Genomic DNA, 24,621 nt, shown 5'->3' with positions numbered 1-24,621 from the left:
GTATGACAGCGTCCCTGCACAAAATATCATTAAGTCCTACCCTCCTGCAAAACAAAGTTAGGTTTCCCAACCTAAACATTTAATTCATACATCTACTTCTCTCATAATACCCATGAGAATATACAATCTGACATAATATGTCATCAATATTAACATTCATGTCACCCCACCGTATCAATTATATCACATAACAACATTTACATTACTTCAATTCGTATGAAATCATATGTATCATATCATAATACACAACCAATCATATCCAATAACTCGCTCATACATAAAGCCAATATTTTTCTTTAAAACCACTCATCTACTTATGAGAACGAGAAGAATCACAACCAGGGAGTACATTCATCCCTCGTGAGTATCAACTCGCACAAACTACATAAACATTTCTCATAAGAAATACATCATAATATATAAATATTCATATGCAATAACTCCGTCACATGTAAAATCAATATTTTACTTTGCTTATTAATTATCTCGTTGACTAATTTATTAAAAGATACAACCCAACCATTAGTTCCTACTCCATGATTTGCACTACACACATTTGCCAAATCACACATATCCGTGTGCCTCACTCACACCGAGTACCATTGCAAGACATATGTCCCAAGTGGGGATATCGCCTCCAGGAAACATATTTTCATCTTGTAAACTCGTAACTTGTGAGTCACAGCCATCTCTAGGCTTTTCATACACATTCACAAATCCTCTTTTGGGCATAACAAAATATCAGGTCATTTATGGCACATTCAATGAATACCTTTGGTCATTCCCGCCACTTTCAAGGAATACCCATCATAACACTAACAGGTTATTCATGGCACATTCAATGAATACCTTGGGTCATTTCCGCCATATTCAAGGAATACCTATCATAACACTATAACAGGTCATTCATGACACATTCAATGAATACCTTAGGTCATTCCCGCCACATTCAAGGAATTCAGACCTACATTCCCGTACACTCAAGGAATACAGCCCACCCGCAAGGCGAATGCCTTAGTTCCTCTCTAAGGTGGCTTTTAACATGACATCATTAGTCATAAACATTTCTTTTTATTTCTTTTCATCAAAGAGGCGTGGAGAGATCTAAAGATGTGGGCGACACATTAAATTTTCACCGGACACTTTTACATCGGATTTTAACACTCAAGAGTTATCATTTATTATAATATTTTCATTATAAAATAAACATCGTCTCAAGCAATAGAATCATTAATAAAGATTCTAAACACAATAACCAATCAACTCACCTCATTATCCATTATATAAAATCATAGATATCCCGATTCTCAATTATGATTAACACGTTAATTAAATGCCTTGTGAATACCTTTTAAACCACCATAACACTACAACAGAATAGGTTTCTTGCAACGCCATGCACCGTTGCAACAAGTGTCTTAAAGCGTTGCAAATGCTCTTTTGCCACGCACAAGATGGCGTCGCAAAGGCGCTGCTAAAAAGTGGGTCACAAATACTCCAATGCAACGCCAAAAGTGGCGTTGCAAAAGATCCGAGTTTGCTGACACGCCATTTGGCGTTGTTAATACATTATTGTCGTTGCTACTTCATTCTTTAAAAATAAATAAATTATAAATTTATTTCAAACTATTTGCAGCGCATGGCGTCGCAAAAGACAGCTTGTACCGACGACAATGGCGTGGCAATAGTTATACCTTTAGTTGCACTACTAAGCGTCGCAAAAGACAAACCTTTTGTTACATTGTTGGCGTTGCAGGAAGTATGAATATTTAGCTACACATTAGGCGTGGCAAAAAAGGTGTCCTAAAATTTAGCCGCATGATAGGCATGGCAAAAGATGTCTCTGCTATACGTCTCCCTACTGTACAATCAAAACTTTTAGCCACACCAAAATTGTTGCTAACAGTATAAAATCCAAATGGAAGCACCACTTCATTAGTGACACATTTAGCATGGCAAATGGTGTAATTCATGTACATGTACAATCCTGCCCAATACACTTTATATAAAAAACAATAACCCCATAACAATTCACCAGAAATCGTAATATAATGTATTTCATTAACTAAAATCATTCATTACAAAAGATCTTAAAGAATCCACATAATTATTCTTTACAAAAACATCTTCTCACAATCTTAACAATGATCGACTAAATTTAGATAAATTATTCAAAACTAAAATTTCACAAATAGTGTCTATAGCATCCCAATTTGAGCAGCACCCTCCCAAAGTTTCTTCTTCAATCCACTACTGACGACGGATCGACTAATCTGGTACAAGTAAAAAAACATTCATGTACGTAAATTTATTCAAAACATTAATAAACCTAATTTACACTAAAATTGGCAATGCATGTAAAACTTTTTTTACCAACTCAAACATATGCAGAAGTACCAATGTACCGCTACAACATGCCACAATTGGCGCCCATGGCAGATAGCTTATAATGAACTTATCAAAGTTACAACTCATATTCATTAAGGTACAAATCAAATAAGAATAAAAAAATAACCTAAAGCTAATAGATTTTCAACTAAACAAGTCAATGTCTAACCATTGAAAACCTCATGTACGTCATGAAGTTATCAACAACCAAACAATAAATTAAGAAATCCAAAGGCTAAACATCAAGTAAGTCGAGCAAACATGCTCAATTACAAAAGGCAGATCGACTTCACTAGTATCAACCCACGTTTTCTTAATTAACCTGCTAGCAACCGATGCTAATCTAGTACAACAACAAACTAAGAAAATTAAAGACACAAGTAAACTTGTCTTAAGCATTACAAAAGCTAAAATGCACTTAAGTAAGCAATGCATGTGAAATTTTTTTACCAAGTCAAATCTAAGGACCTAGTATGCATAAATAATAGTCATAAGTTCTAAAAGTCTAAACTAATAGTCATCCCAAAACAAATTGAACTAGCTGTTAGTAATCTAATAGAGATTATAAGAAGAAGACACTCACCTTACAGCTAGCTGTAGGATAGGGGGGTCGTGGATCAAGCAAAGAAGCATGTTCTTATCAATCAACGGGTTGAAATTTGGATCTTCTATATTGCACCTTCTCTTGTGGCTTTAGTGATGAGAGAGAAAGTGAAGCGAGAAAATAAATAAGTAATTCTACTGCTAAACATAGTGTGAGTAAGAAAATGAAGCATGGCAAGTAGAGGTAAAGAATTCCCACGACATAGACTCCAGAATCGAAAGAAATGAACCACACTAACAAGAATACCAATATTGATTGATCAAAGCAAGGGACATATGTACTAATGGGTAAATTCACATGTGTACGACTACTAAAACACCTACAAGTTCAATACAGATTCCTAAATCCAGACTAAAAAGCCAAATCTAATAACACAATCTATTTGATCTTCATGAATTACAATGGTTCGTTTAAGTGATGGTTGCGGCTCACATAGCTCTTACACCTGTTTCCAATCCAATGAATAATACTTAAAATTCCGCAAGTACTAATCCTATCATATAAAACAACGGAATGTCTTAACTAAATATATAGATTCCAACTAAGTGAAGCGCATTACTACTTACCAACAATTTTTCTATTAATAGATTGCATACCATCACATTACTAGCATCATCACATAAGAGCCATGTTTTATTGAAGAGGCAAAACAAATGAACAAAAAAAGGGACAAGGTAAGAAAAAGGAGCAAAACAAAATCATGTTACCACCATCCACACCAAATGTGATTTTAAAAATCAAAGCCATGCATCACATAACGCATTCAAAGGAAGTACAATAATTGAATGGGAATACTAAAAAGAAAATTACCCAACCTGAAAAATTAAGCTTCAATATTTTTCTTTTTTTTCTCTGGTAGTAATTTTAGCTTATATCCTTGTGAATAAACCAACCTGAAAAGTCAATTAAGAAAACCAAAATCAATTAAACCCCAAAGAGAAGGAAAATTAGCCCCAAAGAGAACCAACCTTAAAAAATTGAAGCTCAACCAAAAATCGAAGCTTTGAAGGTAACATAAAACCAATACAAACTTTCCCTGCAACTCCAAATCAAAGATTACTTTGTAGAGCAGCGCTTTGAAAAACACCCATTGCAGCATGATGGCATGATACAAGCCTTATATAAAAGGGAATGTGAGACACCCACCACTGTAGATAACAAGCACATTGGGATTGATTAAACTTTTTACACCCCTTTACATATAAATGACGCGTATCCCATTACACACATTATTGACCAATTTGTAAAATAAATAAAGAGACCCAACCTGAAAATTGAAGCTTGGCCAGTAATGGAGGAGTAACACAAAAAGTAAAATTAAACCAGCTTTTCCAAAGAGTATCATATATCATCTAACCATAATCACTTCACTGCTAGTTGCAGCGATGTAATCACTTACTATATAACTAACAAAAGAGTAAAATTGATAGTTAACCTGTTTGCACAGTACATTATTTCCTGACTGTGATATAACTTGTAACAGATAGGTGCAATAGCGGCCAAAATCTAATATGTACAAAATATACAATCTCGAAATCTAAAAAATGACCCAAAGAACTACCTTTTTATAAAATATCAACCATCGTCTTCCTATCCTCTTTTGATCTCCGTATACGAGATTTCTTTCCTCCAAAATCACTTGATTTAGCTAAGGCAAATGTTTGCCCCACCCACCAACCTTTAAGCATGCATGATGACAAAGATTTATAGTCAAACCTACAAAAAAAGACATCTGATTAGCTAATAAATAAAATTGGGTAATCCCATTTATGCAATTTACTACATAAAGAAGCCAACTTTTTGTAATCAAGAGAGAGAGAGAGAGAGGGAAATCATCAGTTTACCGAGATGATTGGGAGAGCGAGTGGTTAGGTACGTAGCCAGTGGGAAATGTGGGTGGCGGTGGTTTAAGGGAAAGTCAAATAAAGAGATAGTATTTTAGGGCTTTCACATTTTAGTTTTTAGACTAGTTCGAGCGCTAAGATTAAAAAAAGGCCCGCCTATAGTTCCAATTCCAAAAATTAATTAACCCGCCCTACATAAAGCCCATTAGCAGCACCAGTCTCATCGCAAGTTCACAACAAAGACTATACTAAATTAGATATTCGTTAAATAAATAATTTGTTACAACGAAAATAGTGTTGCAAATGATCAAATTAACTTTAGCCGCGGTAGTAACGTTGGAAATGATAAAGGCTTTTTAGAAAAATTGCATTTTTTTTTTTTCAAAAATATAATTACAACCATTTGCCACGCAAGAGGGCATCGCGATACATAAATCCATGTACTCTAAAGTTAATAGCACGCAAACTTTTAGCAGCCCCATAAGGCGTTGCAATTGGTGACTTTTAACAACATTTTTTTGGCGTTGCAAAAGAGTGCGTTGCAGAAAACCTCTTTTGTTGTAGTGATAAGCACGTACACAATTAAGTATTAACATTGTACAAATATAATTATCACAATAACTATTATATAATATATAATATAGTATAGTGTAGTGGCTGCACTTTTGCTTAAAGCTGCCTACGTATCCAAATTTTTCAAGATTAGAATCAAGCCTTCGTAGTTCTTATCAGCAACATAGTAAAAATCAAAGTCCATCAAAGCCAAATATGTATTATTGCATAATACCACGCCAAATATTTATTAGATAATGACAAACATGTTTATACAAGTTCCGACAACATCCTATTATTGGATTTGTCCACAAACTTTAATATGGAAAAAGTTTGAAAAGTCAACAATCCCAAACCGGTGTTCATCCAAACAGGTCCTAACGCAAACCCATGTTTAAAACAGTTCAACCCATGGTCCTAATCCAATTAACCGAAATAAGGCCCAAAAGTCTAAACAACCTATTTATACAACCTGACCCATTTTAAGTTATATGGACCAACCCACATAAAAACATAAAAACATAAAATCGGCCTAAGAGCAACTAATAGGTTTTGGCCCAACACAAAAAGAATAGAAACTAGCCCAAAAAAACTAATTGGTTCGGCCCAAAGAAACAAAAACTAAAAACTTTGGCCCAAAGCCCAACTAAGGTGATAGGGTTATATACTAAAAATATTACTTTTGTATTAACTCTAATTCTTTATATTTTGAATGAGAATCATATGGACAAATATTATGCATATTAGTTATATGCAAGTGTCTAATATTTTATGTTGTAGATGATATGATGTGAACACACAGAAGATCATATCATCAGTACCTTATAAAGTATAAGTAATCGTTCACAACCTAGATGGATTTGGACAAACCATTAGTACGGTTGTAGTATAATCTGGTATTAGTCTATCTTGACTATAGGATTACACTAGTACACTTTGTGTGTATTAAACAGGACCAAGTGAGGTTGTTTCTCTTTATACTGACTATGTAAGAGAACAAACGCCTCTGTTATTATGGATGCTTGTCCTCCTAATTCGGATATAATAACGGGCACTTACATGTATTGTACATTGCTTTAAATCATCAATGAGTGAGATTCATTTGTGAATCAACTAACTCGATAGATTGGGTAATGACATTATATGTAAGGTATGCTGTTGATTATAGAAGGAATCCGTGCCCCACAAGAAGTCGGGTTGATGATGTCCCTTTGAGGAGCTCAAAAAGGTTGTCATGTAAACCCTGCAGGTAGATTTATTCCGACATGACAATGAGGTTGAGTGGTACTACTCAAGGACATAAGAAGTTGATTAATGTAGTTATTAGTAACTTGACTTAATCAACGGACATTCGATATCTTAAACACGGGGAGATCAACGAGCATATAATATGGAGCCCATAAACGCTGACAAGTAATTTGGGATTAGGGCGGTAGTGCAACAATGGCCTTTAGTGGAATAAGCCATTTGTTGACGGACTTCGGCCGTGTGTTCGGGGCGAACATGGGAAGCCCAAGCCCGTGAAGAGGCCCAACCTTAATTTCTCCTCATGGTCCCTGTTGTAGCCTATAAATAGAATACTCTTTCTCTCTGGCCGAAATTCACTATTCATTATTCTGAAAAAGAGGCAAGAAAAGTAGATCTAAATTTGTTTATGATCTTGAAAGAAAGAAGGGTATTAGTAGATCGTTGCCTACACAACGTCCAATCTGTTCTAAAGGAATACAACAGAAGATCAAGAGGTTGATTTCGGATTTGATAAAGCTTGGATTCTCAGAGTTATCTAAATCGGATTCAAAGGTATGTTTTCCAATCACAAATCGTGGACACCCATTAATTCCGCTGTGCGTGGTGTCCGCGGTTTGTAGAAATTGTCATTCTGAAATAATGGTTCCTACATAAGGTAGGAACAGTATTGCCGCCACCTCCTTCTTCTTCCTTACCACTTCCACCGATCAACCACCACCACTCTCACTAACCGCAATATTACTTACTTCCACCAGTAAGCGACAAGTTCCTCGGATAGGCACAACATGCCACCCATGAGGGGTCCGAAATGACGCTTTCTCCAGGCAGAGGTTTGGCAATGCCAATACTGCATATCGCACATGCCATAGATGATGATCAACATGATAGAAAACTTATGCTTTAAGCTATAACTAAGTCTCGATAAAGTTAACCACACGCCGGTTAATCTAGAGCAGAACTTGAAGGTAAAATAGCTATTACTTGATTGTATTATTAGTCTTCTAGTTACTGTTGGTAGGAGCACCAAGGAAATACTGTCCGTTATTATTTAAACTATATGCCAACTTCAGCTCTTTGTTCTACTAATTATACCTATGTCAAAAGTTGAATTGCAGGAAATGTGATCACTTTATTAGTGCCACTCAAAAATTTATTAAGACCCCTTCCAAATTTATGGTAGATAAACAATACACAAGTACAAGAGAAGTCAAAACGGCAATATTATAGTTTCTTCAAGCCGTATGATTTACTATTGCAGACAAAGCAGTCCGTTTCTGGAAATACTAGAAACCACTTTAATACTGATTGGGAAGAGCTGATACTTGCCAACACACACACCAAAGAACAAGATTGTCATTAACATATATATTCACGACAGGCTTTAAATATCATTTTTCATCACTCATCACGTTGAAATTTACAAGTATACAAATATCTACTCACCTCTGTTGTGTTTACGAGCGGCGTGAAGAAATAAAAACTTGAGAACGAAAAACGCCACGTAACAATCGACAGAAAGCAATCACAATAATCTTAGCCATTCTCTTTTTTACTCTTTCTCTCTCTCCCTGTTTAAAACTCTCCGTGTAAACTCCTGTGTAAACACCTTTTTTTTTAAAAAACCCCTTAAAATAGGAAATGGGGTTTATCCTCTTTACCCTATATCTTTCTAATCTTTTTTAATTTTTTTTTATCTATTATTATTATTATTTTTATTATTATGGTACTAGGAAAAGTAAAAGAAATACACGGGGTGTTATAATAAGTGCCATATGTTGTCTGCGAATAAAGAAAACAATAAAGAGACAAAGACAACAGTAATAGAGAACAACCAAGGCGAGGATTAGGCTGTCCTTAAGGAAAGATTTTGCCTCTTCTAGTGGTGCAGAAAGGCAATAGTGGCGTCTTTCTCACATGATACAATGGTTTAGCAGACTGACTTGCACTTGAACAGGCTGCTCTCTAGAACGGCAATATAACTCTCTTTGGAGGCTAATAGTAAGAAGAGAAGAAGAAGGGTAGCAACAGTAGCTTGGGTTTAGAAGTGCGAGATGTGTTTCTGTAATGAATGCCTTTTATGGACGCAAAGTCCTTGTTTAGATAGAGGTAAGGTCATATGTTTCCAAAATAGAGAAAGAAGTTTACTCGGAATAGAAGTTTGAACCCATAAGTAAATTGAAATACATTAAAGAGATTCCAACAATCTCCCACTATTTCAAAATACTTATAGTCCCCCATAATTTGGAATAGGATATGACAAAAGAAAGGGTTACGAAATTCCAGAAAGAATCGAAAAAGCAATGCCTAAGATACTGGTGCCTTACGGGCTTAAACTAGTCATAAGGTAACATGTCTTATCTCACGTGAAAGTGGTAGATATAAAATCTTTGAACCAACATTCTCTTGTAATAAAATAGATCACATGCACCCACACTGCTCTTTCATTATATGTCAGTTCTGCGGTGTTGCGCTTTTTGGCCCTGCGCTACCTGTGTTTCATGAATGCTCTAGGATACATGCCTAAAATGGACTATCTCATAATAAAATGGACTATGGATTCCAATAAGAGTAAAATAACTCATCCTTACTCATTGCAATTCAAGTTATATAATGTATACAAAAATACTATCTCATCATAGGGTGGGACGTCTCAAAATAAAAGACGATAGTATATCAGCGCGACTAGGTGACTTGTTTTTCCCTTTGAACCTACTTCATGGGGATTTCTAATCACATAGGTAGGGTTGTCATCAGTGTTGCCCTATATCTTAGGCAAAAGTCCCATCCCCCTTGACGTTTCAACCACTTGCCTCCTGCTAAGTGGTTTTATCAGAGGATTGACCAAATTTAACTCTGACCTCACATAATCTAGAGCCACAACTCCATATTCCAGCAGCTACTTTATAGACTTGTGTTTCAGACGTACGTGTCTGCTTTTCCCATTGTATAGTTTGCTCTTTGCTTTTGCTATTGCGGCCTGACAGTCACAATGCATAGGTATAGTTGGAGGCGGTTTTGTACCAATAAGAAGACTTGCCAAGAGGTTTCAAAGCCACTCAGCCTCAGCACTTGCTTTATCTAAAGCAATAAGCACAGACTTCATGGTTGAACGAGCTATCAAGGTCTGCTTAGAAGATTTCCAAGCGACTGCACCTCCACTAAGGGTGAATATATAACCACTAGTGGACTTGATATCATGAGAGTCAGATATCCAGTTTGCATCACAATAACCCTCTATCACAGGTAGAGTTTGTTTAAAACGTATGCCGTAATCTATTATTCCTCTCAAGTATTTGGCTAGTCTCTCTAAAGCACTCCAATGTTCCTTGCTAGGACAATGAGTGTTTCTGTTTAACCTGCTAATTGCATAAGCAATTTTAGGTCTAGTGCAATTCATCAAGTACATGAGACTACCAATAATTTGGGCATATTTAGACTGAGAGACACTATGTTGATTATTTTTCTTAAGTTCACTATTTGCCTCATAAGGTGTCAACACAGGCTTACTATCATAATAGTTAAACTTTTTCAAAAACTTCTCAACATAATGCTCTTGTGAAAGCGTATAGCCATCATAGTTTTTGATGATTTTGATTCCAAGAATCACATCAGCTTCTCCTAAATCTTTCATTCCAAATTGGGAGGATAAGAACATCTTGGTGTTTCTCACAACATCAAGGTTATGACTCATGATTAACATGTCATCCATATATAGACAGATAATCACATATGTATTCACATTAAAAGTTTTAAAGTAAATACATTTATCAACATCATTAATTTGATATCCATTAGACATCATGACACTGTCAAATTTTTCATGCCATTGTTTTGGCGCTTATTTCAACCTATATAAAGACTTAACTAATTTGCATACCTTATGCTCATTCCCTGATACTAGAGTACCCTCAGGCTGCATCATATATATTTCTTCATCAAGATCACCATTCAAAAATACAGTTTTTACATCTATTTGATGAATAAATAAATTATGAATAGCAACTAGAGTCATTAGAACTCTTATAGAAGAAATTATAGTTACAGGAGCATAAGTATCAAAATAGTCAATGCCGTTTTTCTGGGAGAATCCCTTGATTACTAGTCTAGCCTTGTATTTATCAATGGAACCATCTAGTTTCAATTTCCTTTTGAAGATCCACTTGTAACATATAGGTTTCGCCCCAGGAGGTAGATCAACTATCTCCCATGTGTGATTAGATATAATCGAATATAGTTATAAGTTTATAGCATCTTTCCAGAAAGGTGCATCTCTAGAACTGATTGCCTCATTACACGTCACATGATCATCATCAACGAGAAACATGTAAAAGTCATCACCAAAATTGGTAGGCTTTCTATCTCTTTTACTCTTGTGAATTTCTTGTTCAAAAATTTCAAGATTTGTTGATTGTTGTGCACTGGGAGCAACCAACCTTTCAATGCCAATTTTCAAAGGAAACATATTATCAAAGAAATCATCATTTTTACTCTCTATAATAGTGTTAGCATTGACAAAGTTATTATCAAATTTTACTACTAAAAATTTATATGCAGCACTATTATGAGCATAACAAATGAACATACAATTAACAGTTCTAGGTCCCAATTTTCTCTTTTTAGGTTCATTCACTAGAACCTTTGCAAGACACCCCCACATTTTGAAGTATTTCAGGTTAGGTACATGACCTTTCCATAATTCATATGGTGTCTTATTCTCTATTTTCTTGTTGGGTATCATATTTTGTATATGGCAAGCAGATAGGATTGCTTCCCCTCACAAGTTCACGGAAGCTCCAGAACTTACAAGCATATCATATTCATCATCTCTTTCAGTGTTCTGCTTTTCCATTATGCTACTCTATTAGACTCAGGAGAGTATGGTGGAGTAGTCTCATGAATAATGCCATTCTTGTCACAAAAGTCCTGGAAGGGGTTAGACTCATATTCTCCACCCCTATCAGACCGAAGTCTTTTAATCTTATAGTTAAGCTGGTTTTCAACTTCAGCTTTGTATTTGAGAAACATCTCACCTACCTCATGCTTGTTTCTATGTAAATATACTATGGTGAACCTAGAGAAGTCATCTATATATGAATGTAATATAATAAAACTTCCCTCCTCTAAACATGGTACTTCTAAATTCACCCAAATCCGTATGAATAAGGGTTAGTAATTCAGTTTTATCTCTAGAAACAGTTCTACAAGGTTTCTTGTGGCTTTAGTCTCAGCACATATTTCACATTTATCATTAGAAAAAATAGAAATATTAGACAATAAACCACATGCTTTCATCATTTTTATATACTGAACATTCACATGTTCTAGTCTATCATGCCATTTATTAAAAGAGTCAACCAAGTAAGAAGAAGCAGATTTATTCTCATTAATAATAATGATGTCAAGTATATTTAACATGAAAAAACCATTGTTATTATAATAACCTTTCCCAACAAAACTCTCATTCTTACTCAGAACGAACTTGTCACTTTCAAAAGTCACCTTGACGCCATCTTTTCCCAATAATGACACAGAAATCAAATTCTGACGAATCTCAAGAACATAGAGAACATTACTAAGTGATAAATTTTCCCTGAAGTTAACTTCAGAAGAATTTTGCATGTTCTCTCAACAAGAACAGACCTTGAGTCACCCATATAGACCTTTTCATCTTTCACTAGTATGTAATCTGAGAAGGCTTCAACATCACCACAAATGTGGCGGGTGGCACCAGAATCTAGTACCCAATTCTTCTTCCCAGTGGCCATGAAGACCTGTGACACTACAGCAACGGTTATATTATCTCCCTCAACTAAATTAGCGTTGGAAGGATCATTTGTGTTCATCTTGTGCCTGCACTGAAAAGCTTTATGTCCCGGTTTACCACAGACATAACAATTTCCATTGCCAGTACCACTCCTCTTAAAAGAAGTGCCTTTGACCTGGAAATTCTTATTCTTGTTGTACTTTTGCTTTTTAGAGTTTTTGTTGTACTTGCCGGGGTTAGCTTCAACTATATTGGCTTTGGAATTGAATTCCTTAGATAATACATCATCCCGAGTCTTGTTCTTTTCCTTTATATGAATGTGAATGATCACATCCTCAAGAGTCATCTGTTTGTGTTTATGCTTCATACTATTTTTATTCAAGGCCCAAAATATCGAATTAGGTGAATATTTCGGTGTACCCAAAAACCGATATATATCGGAAATATCGGATATATCCATTTTTTTGTGACCAGTCCAAACTATTTATAATATCAGAAATATCGGTAAAAAAATATCGTGAAATATAAAAAATATCGAATATTTATATTAAAAAATAGTAAAAAAGTCAAACGATATATATCATAAATATAGCATATATCGGTTATATCGGTGATATAAAGTTTTGTATTGTAAATTCCGATATATATCGGGAAAAAAGGATTCAATATTCGGTGGATAAATATCAGATATATCAATGTCGGTGTACCAAAAAAAGATATATATTAGTGATATATCGGAGATATTTTAAGCCTTGTTTTTATTGTGCTTCCAAGACTCGAGGAGTTTCTCAATTAAACATCCAGCAATAAAGGTCTTGGGTAAATCAATACCATTGGTTTTCAAATCATTAACTAGCACATGAAAATCATGGATTTGAGACGTTACATCTCTATCATCTCTCATCTGGAACTTTAGAAAATTCCCTATAACATATTTTTGAGTACCAACATCCTCAATTATGTATTTTTTGTTCAAACTATCCCATATATCATGTGCATTCTTGTTTGAACAATAAATATCAAAAAAATTCATTATACAAGGTACTCAAAATAGCATGACGACATACCTTATTCCCATTAAGCCAAGAAGTTTGATTTCTTTCGAAATCAATAGAACCCTCCATGGGTGCTATATCAGTGAGATACTTTGTATAGTTCAGTACATCTATGGCAGAGAACACCCTTTCTCTTCATCGCTTGAAGTGTGAACCGCTGAATGATTCAATCTTTGGCACATTGGGTAAGTTGTGAGCAGACAGTAGAGGTGCAACATCCCTCATATTAGAAGTAATCTCCATGACTCTAGAATTGGTTTCTTTGTTCGGTGTGTCTGGTGGTGTAAACATATCGATTTTCTTTCCTTAAGATTGTTGTCTATGAATAAAGAAAACAATAAAGAGGCAAGCTGCACAGCAGTAACATGGAACAACCAAGGTGCGGATTAGGCTGTCCTTAAGGAAAGATTTCGCCCCTTCCAGTGGTGCAGAAAGGCAACAGTGGTGTCAACAGTGGTGTCTTTCTCACAGGATACAATGGTTTAGTAGACTGACTTGCACTCGAACAGGCTGCTCTCTAGAACGGCAATATAACTCTCTCTGGCGGCTAATAGTAAGAAGGGCAGTAACAGTAGCTTGGGCTTAGAAGTGTGAGATGTGTTTCTGTATTGACTACCTCTTATGGTTGCAAAGTCCTTGTTTATATAGAGGTAATTAGTGTTGGGGTTAATACCGATACCAATCGATCCCACTACACAGATAACTTATAATATGAAACACTTTTACTCCAGAAATATTCTAAATATCAACTACAACCTAGCTAGCATGCTCAACTCTCTAAACAACTATCAACAACAAATAATAATGTAAAAAGAAGAACAAGCATACCACAACACAAAGATATACCGTGGTTCGGCTAATGGTGCCTACTTCCACAAGAGCTAATCCTTTTATAAAGTGGGAATGACGATTACAATTACTCTTTTTCAGTCTCTCACCTTACTAGATCACTCCTCTCTCTTTACAGACTTTTCTCTCAGCAAAGGTTATCTCTCAATTTTGATAGCTCTCAAAATTGGGTTTCTTTTTCTTGTGTTTGGTTTTCCAAAACCTTGTTTCTATTTATATAGTAACCCGCAATCTCGCGGTTATTGTAGCAAAATAGAAACTGCAAATTTAGACATGAGCGTGGGCATGCCCTTATCAAGGCAAAATCGAGAGAGCGTGCGCCCTTTGATTTTTCCTTGAACAAAAAATCCAGTAACATGAGGGCGGGTGCGCTCTGTGCTTATGCCAATCTGAGCGCGTGCGTGCTCAGCCTTTTCCACACAGACATCAATTGATTTCTTTTCTCTTCCTCATGTGAGGGATAACTCCAACAATCTCCCCCTCCTGAACAGTGAGGGGGATACCTCCATACAATTTCCAAATCAACAGGAGGAGTGTGCTACCATTCTGACGGTATCACAACAAACATCAAACTTACCTTTCGGTAAGACTTTGGTCATCATATCCGACCCGTTCTTGTCGGTATGGATCTTCTCAATACACAAATGTTTATCTTCGAGTACTTCTCTAATCCAATGATAACGCACATGTATGTGCTTGGATATAGAATGAAAACTCGGATTCTTGCTCAAATGGATGGTGCTCTGACTGTCACATAGAGTTACAAACTATTTCTACTTTAGCCCTAGTTCATCGAAGAATCTCTTCATCCATAGCATCTCTTTGTAACACTCAGTGGCTGCAATATACTTTGATTTTGTAGTGGAGAAGGCAAGACACTTTTGCAACTTAGATTGCCAAGAAACTGCTCCCCCTACAAAAGTAACCAGATAACCGGAGGTGGACTTCATTGAGTCAACATCACCTGCCATGTCTACATCAGTGTAGCCTTCAAGTAAGGGCTTACTTCCACCAAAACACAAACACAATTTGGAAGTGCCCTTGAGATATCTCAATATCCACTTAACACCTTCCCAATGCTCCTTGCCCCGGATTTGATAGAAATCAGATTATAACACCAACGACAAAAGCAATATCCGGTCTTGTACACACCATTGCATACATCAAGTTGCCCACTGTGGATGCATAAGGAATCTTTTCCTTCTGACTCTGCTCATGTTCACCCTTTGGATACATCTTCTTGGTCATGCAGAATTGGCCACCAAGCGGACAACTGACTGACTTTGCTCGATCCATGTTGAATCTTTTCAACACCTTCTCAATGTAGCTTTCTTGAGAAAGCCACAACTTCCCACTCTTTTTGTCACGAGTGATCTGTATCCCAAGTATCTGCTTTGCTTGACCCAAATCTTTCATCTGAAAGGACTTACTAAAGTCTTTATTCAGCTTGGATATCTTGTTGATGTTCGTGCCAACTATCAAGATATCATTCACATACAACAAGACCACTATGAAATCCCCCTCTGGAAATTTCTAAACAAACACATAATGATTGGAAGCAGACTTCTTGTATCCTTGCTTCGCCATAAAGGAATCAAACTTTATGTACCACTATCTCGGGGCCTGCTTCAACCCATATAAGCTCTTTATCAGCTTGCATACTAGGTGCTCCTTGCCTTTGACCTCAAACCACTCTGGTTGGTCCATGTAGACATCTTCTTCAAGGTCTCCATGAAGAAAAGCTATCTTAACATCTAGCTGCTCAACCTCCAGGTTCATACTTGCGGTCAGACCCAATACCACCTAGATAGAAGTCATCTTCACTACAGGAGAGAAAATTTTATCAAAGTCAATCCCTTTCCTTTGACCGAATCCCTTCACAACAAGGCGAGCTTTGTGCCTTGGGTGTGGATTATTCTCCTCATGCTTGACTTTGTAGATCCACTTATTCTTGAGAATTTTACTTCCTTTCAATTTCTCAACTAACTCATAAGTGTGATTCTTATGCAAAGAATTTATCTCATCATGCATGGCCTTCAACGACTTCTCTTTGTCCATACCTTCAAGAGCCTCTTGATAGTACACATGTTCTCCACCATCAGATAGTAAAACATACGTATGTGGTGGATACATGGTTGAAGCTTGTCTCTCTCTGTCTGACCTCCTTACCCCAAATGCTTGTGGTTCAGGAGGATGCACTTCTGCTTGCTCAAGTGGTGGTTCATGCACTTTATCTGCATCTTCTATATCAATATGTTCTATCCCATTATGAGCAATAGGATCATCATCATAAGCTTCAAATCCATGATTCTCTGCATTCTCAATGCTTTCTGCACGTTCTAGAGTAGGAACTTCTGGTTTTGAATTAATACGATTATTAGTGAAAGCTTGTAGCTTCTCACCCTTCTCGAAATCTGCTATGGTTTGGTATTCTAAGAACACAGCATCTCGACTTTGGATTACCTTCTTGTTAATTGGATCATAAAGTTTGTAGCCAAACTTCTCATCCCTATAACCCAGAAAAATGCACTACTTGGCTTTGTCATCAAGCTTGGATCTCTCATCCTTGGGAATATGAACAAATGCCTTGCACCCAAATACCCTCAAGTATCCATAATCAATATCTTTGCCTGACCATACTCTCTCTGGATAATCACTATTTAGAGGCTTTGACGGCGATAGGTTGATCATATGTACGGCTATGCGCATTGCTTCTACCCAGTAACTTTTAAGTAACTTAGAGTGAGATAGCATGCATCTCATCCTCTCTACAATGGTCCGATTAATTCTCTCGGCTATTCCATTCTGTTGCGGTATCTTGGGAACGGTCTGCTCATGACGAATCCCATGACTCTTGAAATACTCTTTAAACGGCCCTATGTATTCACCCCTATTATCTGAGCGAATACACTTCAAAGGCTTCCTTGTCTCCTTTCCACCATGCTATGGAAAGTCTTGAACACGCCAAGTACTTTATCCTTGGTCTTCAGACTATATGCCTATATCTTTCTTAATGCATCATCAATGAGAGTCAAAAAGTACAGAGCTCCCACGTGGGACTTTACTTTCATAGGACCACATAAGTCAGTGTGAACTAGCTCAAGGACATTGTCCTTTCTGTGAGACGGGAATCTTTGGAAAGACACCCTGTGTTGCTTTCCTACCAAACAATAAGTACATCTATTTAAATGTGTACCTTTGATGTATGGCAATGCCTTTTGCTTGACAAGGAATTCCATGCCTTTTTCGCCCATATGACACAGTCTCTTGTGCCATAGTTTGGAGAAAGCTTCTTCTTCTGCCACATTTACTTCTTCTTTACACAAACTAGCTTGTGTCTTGTAAAGAGAGCAAGTTTTCTTCCCTTTGATTGCTACAATGGAACCTCTGCTCAGTTTCCATACCCCGTTGCCAAACGAGTTTAGAAAGCCATCATCATCTAACTTCCCAGCGGAAATTAGGCTTAGTCGAATGTTAGGAACATGTCTTACATCCTTGAGTGTCAAGGTGTAGCTGACATTGGTTTCTATATGAACATCCCCAATACCTACAATCTTTGAGACTCCACTGTTACCCATCTTTACCTCACCAAACTCACCACAGCTGTAGGTAGTGAAGAATCCCTTGTGCGGTGTGACGTGATAGGATGCTCCTGTATCTATCACCCACTCTGTATCCTGGCATGAGTTACTAAGACAACACACACCACAATCTGACACAATTCCTACTAGATCGTCGACTAGTGCGGTAGTATCTCTGCCTATATTTTCGTTCCTCTGTACCATGTCTTCATGTACACAGTTATTCTTCTCAACCCTCTTCAAGTTTGATTCTCGCGACTCATACCGGGCGTGACCCTTTGGTGGCACAATAGTAATATTGCCTCTCTGCCTTAGGAGTTCTAGCTTTACCCCTAGATTTGCTTCTGTCATCACCTCTAGAATGAGATGGTTTTCTGCTTTTACTTCTCCCCCGCTTCTCTGTGACAAGAATCTCTAAGTGAGAGGAGCTGCTTCTTGAACCCCTTCTTATCTCCTCATTCAACAATACCCCGGTAGCCATCTCCATCCTTAGCGGCTCCGTTAAGAAAAACTACTAACATCTCCCAACTTTCGGGTAGATAAGTTAATAGGAACAAAGCCTCAACTTCGTCACCCATATTAATCTTCATCAAATTCGATCAACTGATTAGTGGTAATCTATAGTTCATTAAGATGCTCAGACATTGAAGAACCTTTTTTGTACTTCGTGTTGGCAAACTTCTTAATGAGCAACACTTTGTTTCCGACCGACTTCCTCTCATAAAGGTATTCGAGTTTCTTCCACAAGCCAAAAGCAGTAGTCTCTTGGGATACATATTGAAGACACTGTCGTCAATCCACTGTCTAATGTACCCTATTGCTTTTCTGTCAAGCTTGCTCCACTCAGCCAAATGAATCATTTTCGATTTTCTCCCCCATTCTCAATGGGTTGTGCCAAGTCCTTGCAGTATAGCAAGTCTTCTATCTTGGCTTTCCAAATAGTGTAGTTCGCTCTATTTAGACTAATCATGCGAGTGTTCATAGAATGGTCCATCTCTCCAAGTTATTTAAACTCAAATCTTCTCTCAAGAATTTCGTCAAACACCTTCCAAGCAAGATTTGGATAACAACTTAGGTTAATCTAACTTGGCTCCGATACCACTTGTTGGGGTTAATACCGATACCAATTGATCCCCACTACACAGATAACTTGTAATATGAAACACTTCTTCTCCAGACAAATTTTAAATATCAACTACAACCTAGCTAGCATGCCCAACTCTCTAAACAATTATCAACAACAAATAATAATGTAAAAAGAAGAACAAACATACTACAACACAAAGATATACCGTGGTTCGGCCAATAGTGCCTACTTCCACAAGAGTTAATCCTTTTATAAAGTGGGAAGGACGATTACAATCACTCCTTTTCAGTCTCTTACCTTACTAGATCACTTATATCTCTTTACAGGTTTTTCTCTCTGCAAAGGTTATCTCTCAATTTTGATAGCTCTCAAAATTGTGTTTCTTTTTCTTGTGTTTGGTTTTCCAAAATCTTGTTTCTGTTTATATAGTAACCCGCAATCTCGCGTTCTTGTAGAAAGCAAAATAGAAATCGAGAATTTAGACATGGCCTTGGCTTCCTTGTCAAGGCAAAATCGAAGTCTTGTAGCGTCCCCTCGATTTTTCGTCGAACCAAAAATCCAGTAACATGAAGGTGGGCGCGCTCTGTGGTTAGGCCAATTTGAGAGCGTGCGGGCTCAGCTTTTTCCATGCAGACATCAACTGATTTCTCTCCTCTTCCTCATGTGAGGGATAACTCCAAGAATAAGGTCGTTTGTTTCCAAACCTAAGAAAGAAGTCTACTCGGAATAGAAGTCCAAAGCCATAAGTAAATTGAAATACATTAAAGAGATTCCAACACCATCTACATACCCCTCTTCCAGAAGTACGACATATACACACACCTTTTCCAGAACTACCATCTACATACCTTTCCTCCCCGTAGCAACAATTGCTGATTCCAAGATTGACGAAACAGTCAGACGAAAAAGGTGAGCAGTTGCTAATTACGTTATACAATAATATCAAGATGCTGAAACCATCACTAAAATCATTATTAAATTCAGTACATAGTCTTACTGCTAAATTTATTTTCCTATCTTTGCATTAGATGATATATTGATATGCATAACAATCCAACTATCCAAGCCAATGGTGTACGTTGTGGTTTTGCAGGTATTGATAAGATTACCTAAGAGAGGAAAAAGAGAGCAAAGTTTTCAATACTCTGACACCACCAGAGTAAGAGATCTCCCAGGGTAATCCAAAAGTACATTTATTTTTTTTCGTGAAACGTTTGCTGGGACTATGGCAGACTACCACATTACCCAAAGATAATCCGTACAGACATCCCTAAGAGTTGGATCATCAGAGGACCGGGATGCACACCAAGACCATAATATCAACGGCTTCGAGCCTAAAACACAGTGGAAAACACACATCCTACATTTAGAGAACATCTCTGAACAATGCTCAAAGTACTAAAGGAAAACAAGAACCTATTACAAGCATCTTATAGTAGGATGGCCTAGAACACCTATTCGGATGATTATCAAACAAGGAACTTAAACTTTGGAACAAGGAACCAATAGCGTGCAGCATCGCCAGTAAAAACTTGTTCAGATTATTACGCGGGATCAGTGAAAATCGTTGACAAAATCAGCTCGCTGCCTCAAGCCCCTCTCCCCTGAGAGGAGCAGAGGGGCTCGGGGCAGGGCACTCACATTAATTTTGCTCTCTCTCTTTTTGTGCTCTACGGCTCTCACAAGTCACAACCAATACCAGGAATAGCAGGTTCTAGATTTATCTCAAGCATTCCCAAAAAAAGTTCTCTGCTTTTGAACAATTGGGGATGAGTCTCAAAGATGCTGGTCTCATCGTAAATTCCTAATCAAGCATGTTCCTAAGTTCCTTGAGCAGGAAGAAAAAGTAGTAATGTAATTCAGACATGAACTTATCTTGCTGTAAACACACTGCTAAATGACCCGTGAACAAATAAACTAAACTAAACTTGTACGGGTTCGAGGAAGGCCAGACATTGGATCACTTATTTCATGCAAAAAAAAATTATATAATCCCAAAGTAGTGTCTGTTTCATTATATGCAAAGAGCTCGCAGTTCTAGCACCTCCTACGTGAAGATTTTTCGTGGAAGAATGGCACGAACTCGAACTTCTTTGGAAGTTCTTCATAGGGTATCGACTTTGGAAGACGGGTAAACAGAAAAGTTTCTTCAACTCGGAGAGAACTTGAGTGGGTAGATAGCCGAGTGTTTACTTGTAGGGTGTCCCGAGCTCCACCCAATAATCTCAACTCATCTTCACACAGAACAACCTCCAGTTAGTCAGTTAGATATCCAACTAAAATTGTTGGCAAATAGATGAGTCTTCTATAAAAGTGATTCCAACTTGAGAATATCAACCAGTACAGAAGCGTTCATGAATCTTCAGTCATTGACATGCATTTACTACTCTTGACCCCTAGATGGAACTTGTGGACGCGCTGTAAAATTAATTGAATAGCCAGATTGTTTGTTGATCCTTCATTAGGAATATCTTCAAACTATAGTAGATGACTTCAATACTATTTTAACAAATTGACTGCTGAAATTTCAAAAGTTCCCCTCCCCCCAAAAAAAACACCACTTTGCTGATTGTATATATGTAGCATAATTGAGTACAATCGGATTCGAGTACAATACATACATAAAAATAATTTGGTACTCCAAGGGGTCAGCAGTCTTTATAAGCCCGGGTAACCGGGTTTAATTATTTAGTTCATCATTTGATGTCTGTCATGGCCTTTATGACAATTACTATCTCTAATCATTGCATTATTCGCGTAAAATTGTTGTTTGTTTCTAGGATGCGTCAGAGGGATATATATAATGGAACAAGTTATTGAAAGTTTTTCTTTAATGGTGGAAATTACATGCGGTGGTTTGTTTCTTGTTTTCCCCGCAATTCGTTATGGAGTAGGATGCATGGCTATTTTGGCTACGTGAAGACTATTACAGATCAGTGTTTAAAGTGCATTAAATTTAAACACATTTTTTTGCTTTGCTTCCTTTTTTTTCCAGTGTTGCTTAATTGGAAAACGTAACGACGTAGCACATTCAGACACCATACTACTTCAAACACTACGCATTCATGTTTAGAGTATAGATTACAGTAAAAGAATGCCATTAACAATTTGGAGGCTTATGGCATGGATTTAATGTGACCGGAACTTAGGATGATTAGCGTACAAAATGAATATTGATGATATTATTAGTGAATAGGGCTCTCAATGGGCCGGCCCATTTGTTCTTTATAGGATCTAGCTATTGGGCTTGGACCATTGCAAATCTAACTTAATGCTAAGTCTAAAAGACTAAAACTGGCGCATTTAGTGAACGCCAGAAGGCATACACATATGGTTCAAAAGGCATCCATGAAACTATAGGAAAACTGTAGAAATCAAACGAAGTTTTTTTTGGGTAAACATCAACTAAGCAAATCTCTGTGCATTTGTTAGGAGGTTTGGGTATTAAGGATCTCGAAGTTCAAAATGTTGCACTGTTAGGAAAACAAGCTTGGTCTCTTCTACAACCAAGCACTATGTGGGCAACTTACATGCAAGCAAAATATTTTCCAAATAAAAACTTTCTCAGAGCCCGCTGTCCTAAAAGTGCATCTATTGCGTGGAAGTCCATATATAAACTGAGGCATTTGTTGGCTCACGGCATTCGCTGGCAGATTGGGGATGGAATGAAGGTACGAGCATGGGTTGATTCATGGGTCCCTGATACCCCAATCCCACTAACTCTTTTACCTCAACCACCGGAATGTAATCTTGACCGAGTGGCTGATTTTATCACAGACATCAAGGAGCTACTTGCAGCAAACACAAGTTTTCAACTTTGCTGGAGCTACAGAGAGAGCAATTTTGTGGCTGACAAGTTTGCTAAATTTGGATCAGATCAGGCGGCTAATCATAATTGGTGGTTAAACCCCACTCCCACTCGGCAGCATCTACCTGTAGAGTTATCTCAGCTTTCTCTTGGAGATACATCGGTATGGTGCAATATAGCACCTACTTTTGTGTCTGTTTTACTGTTTAACGACAAAACTGCTGTATGTACATATAGAAACATAAGATAAATAAACCGCAGTTACCAAAAAAAAAATCTCTGTGCATTTATCAGGTTTATTGCATCGTACTGGTTTGGTCGAAAGTTTTGAAATTGATAAAGGAAGCATTAATTTACGGATTTTCCAGATCAAAATAAATGTGTGGGGGGCTAAATCTTTTCTAGTCAATTCACTTATATATGTTCTCTTTTCTAGTCCTTTCAAGTCCTACGCGTTTTTCCTTTAATGTGTTCTTTAGCAAGTTGTTGCCTCGTTGGTGGTCTGCTTTACAGATTTCATCTTCATTTATCCGAAAGAATAAAGCATAAATTCATATAGCTTCTTTAAAGACTAGGATCATGGTAGTCCCACCTCCCCCCCACCCCCACAAAACAATTGTGTGCCCACCACCCAGGGCCGGCCCTGTGTTTCAAGGGGCCCTATGCAAGCTCCTGAAAATGGGGCCTATATACTAATTAAAAAATAAGTAACAAAAAAACTCTCAAAATATTTTTTCTTTCTTGTTTCTTCCCAAATCACTTGTGACTGCCCCAAGGGGGGGGGACATGGAACCTAACCCCATTGATCAAGCATCACATAGTTCTCTTAGCACAATAAAACTAAAAAGAAAAGTACATTAATAAACTATTAACCAAAAATAGATCTTGATCCATTTCTACTTGCGAAATCACTGATTACACTTGCATAGTCAATTTTCTCTACCAACCCCTTCTCAATGGATAACATGGCTAATCCATTTAATCTATCTTGTGACATGCTTGACCGAAGGTAAGATTTTATCAATTTCAACTTTGAAAAACTCCTTTCTCCAGATGCAATCAGAATCGGTATAGTGAGTAATATTCTCAGAAGAAATCCATGCATTTGGAAAACAACTAACTGTTAACTTCAAATGATCCAACACATTAGTTGCCTTCTTTATGCCTTCGGCAAAATCTTCTCTCAAGATCTTTAGTTCGGAAAATAACTCTCTCCCATCAATATCGATAATCGTGGTCGCGTCTTGGATACTTTTCAAGGTTCTCACAAGAAGCTTTTAAACTAGCATTATTTGCAGACTTCAACTTCTCCAAATCATACAAAAACCCAAAAATTCCTTCAAATTTTTTAAATTCTTCAAATCGACTCCTTAATGAGGAAAGAGCTTGGTCAACTATATAAAGGAAGTAGTGGATTCTGAACAACTCTTCAGCAGATTGTGGCAATTCTTCAGTGACATTATCATCAAACTGCCTCTTTCTACGAATGATGCGTTTTTCACGAAAAACGGGTTCAACTTGCATATTAGCCGCAATCTCCTTAGCTTCCACCATAGCCTCATCAAATCCAGTTACTCTGTACCTTTCAAAATATGAAATGAGTCCTTCCAACTTCTTTATAGCTACATCCATATGCATGTCTTCTTTTTGCAGAGTTTGCTAACATAGTTAACCCAGTGACAATACATTGTACCAAATAATCATACCAACCAAAATTCAAAATTTTTCAAGCTCATGTGTTGCTAGAGACTCAAAGATCACTCTTTGTTTTGGATCATCACTAGTATCAACCAAGTGAAGTAAAGCATCTCGAATTTGTGGAGCCTCTTTTTATCGGCTGC

The 24,621-nt window shown here is 37.2% G+C and overlaps 1 long non-coding RNA gene across 1 annotated transcript; it reads right to left on the bottom strand.

The window, feature by feature from the left end:
- Positions 1–2,038: 2,038 nt before the first annotated feature.
- On the bottom strand, positions 2,039–4,899 carry LOC147489548 (uncharacterized). The gene is made up of 6 exons (XR_015202445.1): positions 4,837–4,899; positions 4,554–4,708; positions 3,961–4,140; positions 3,808–3,885; positions 2,972–3,079; positions 2,039–2,273 (listed from the first exon to the last, which is right to left on the bottom strand). It is a non-coding gene; the product is annotated as an uncharacterized LOC147489548 (long non-coding RNA).
- Between the last annotated feature and the right edge of the window lie 19,722 nt (positions 4,900–24,621).

This window comes from Coptis chinensis, chromosome 7, assembly GCF_015680905.1.
Source record: "Coptis chinensis isolate HL-2020 chromosome 7, ASM1568090v1, whole genome shotgun sequence".
Classification (NCBI taxonomy): Eukaryota; Viridiplantae; Streptophyta; class Magnoliopsida; order Ranunculales; family Ranunculaceae; genus Coptis; species Coptis chinensis.
Note: the sequence above shows the minus strand (reverse complement) of the source record. Positions and strands in the feature narration are given on the sequence as shown.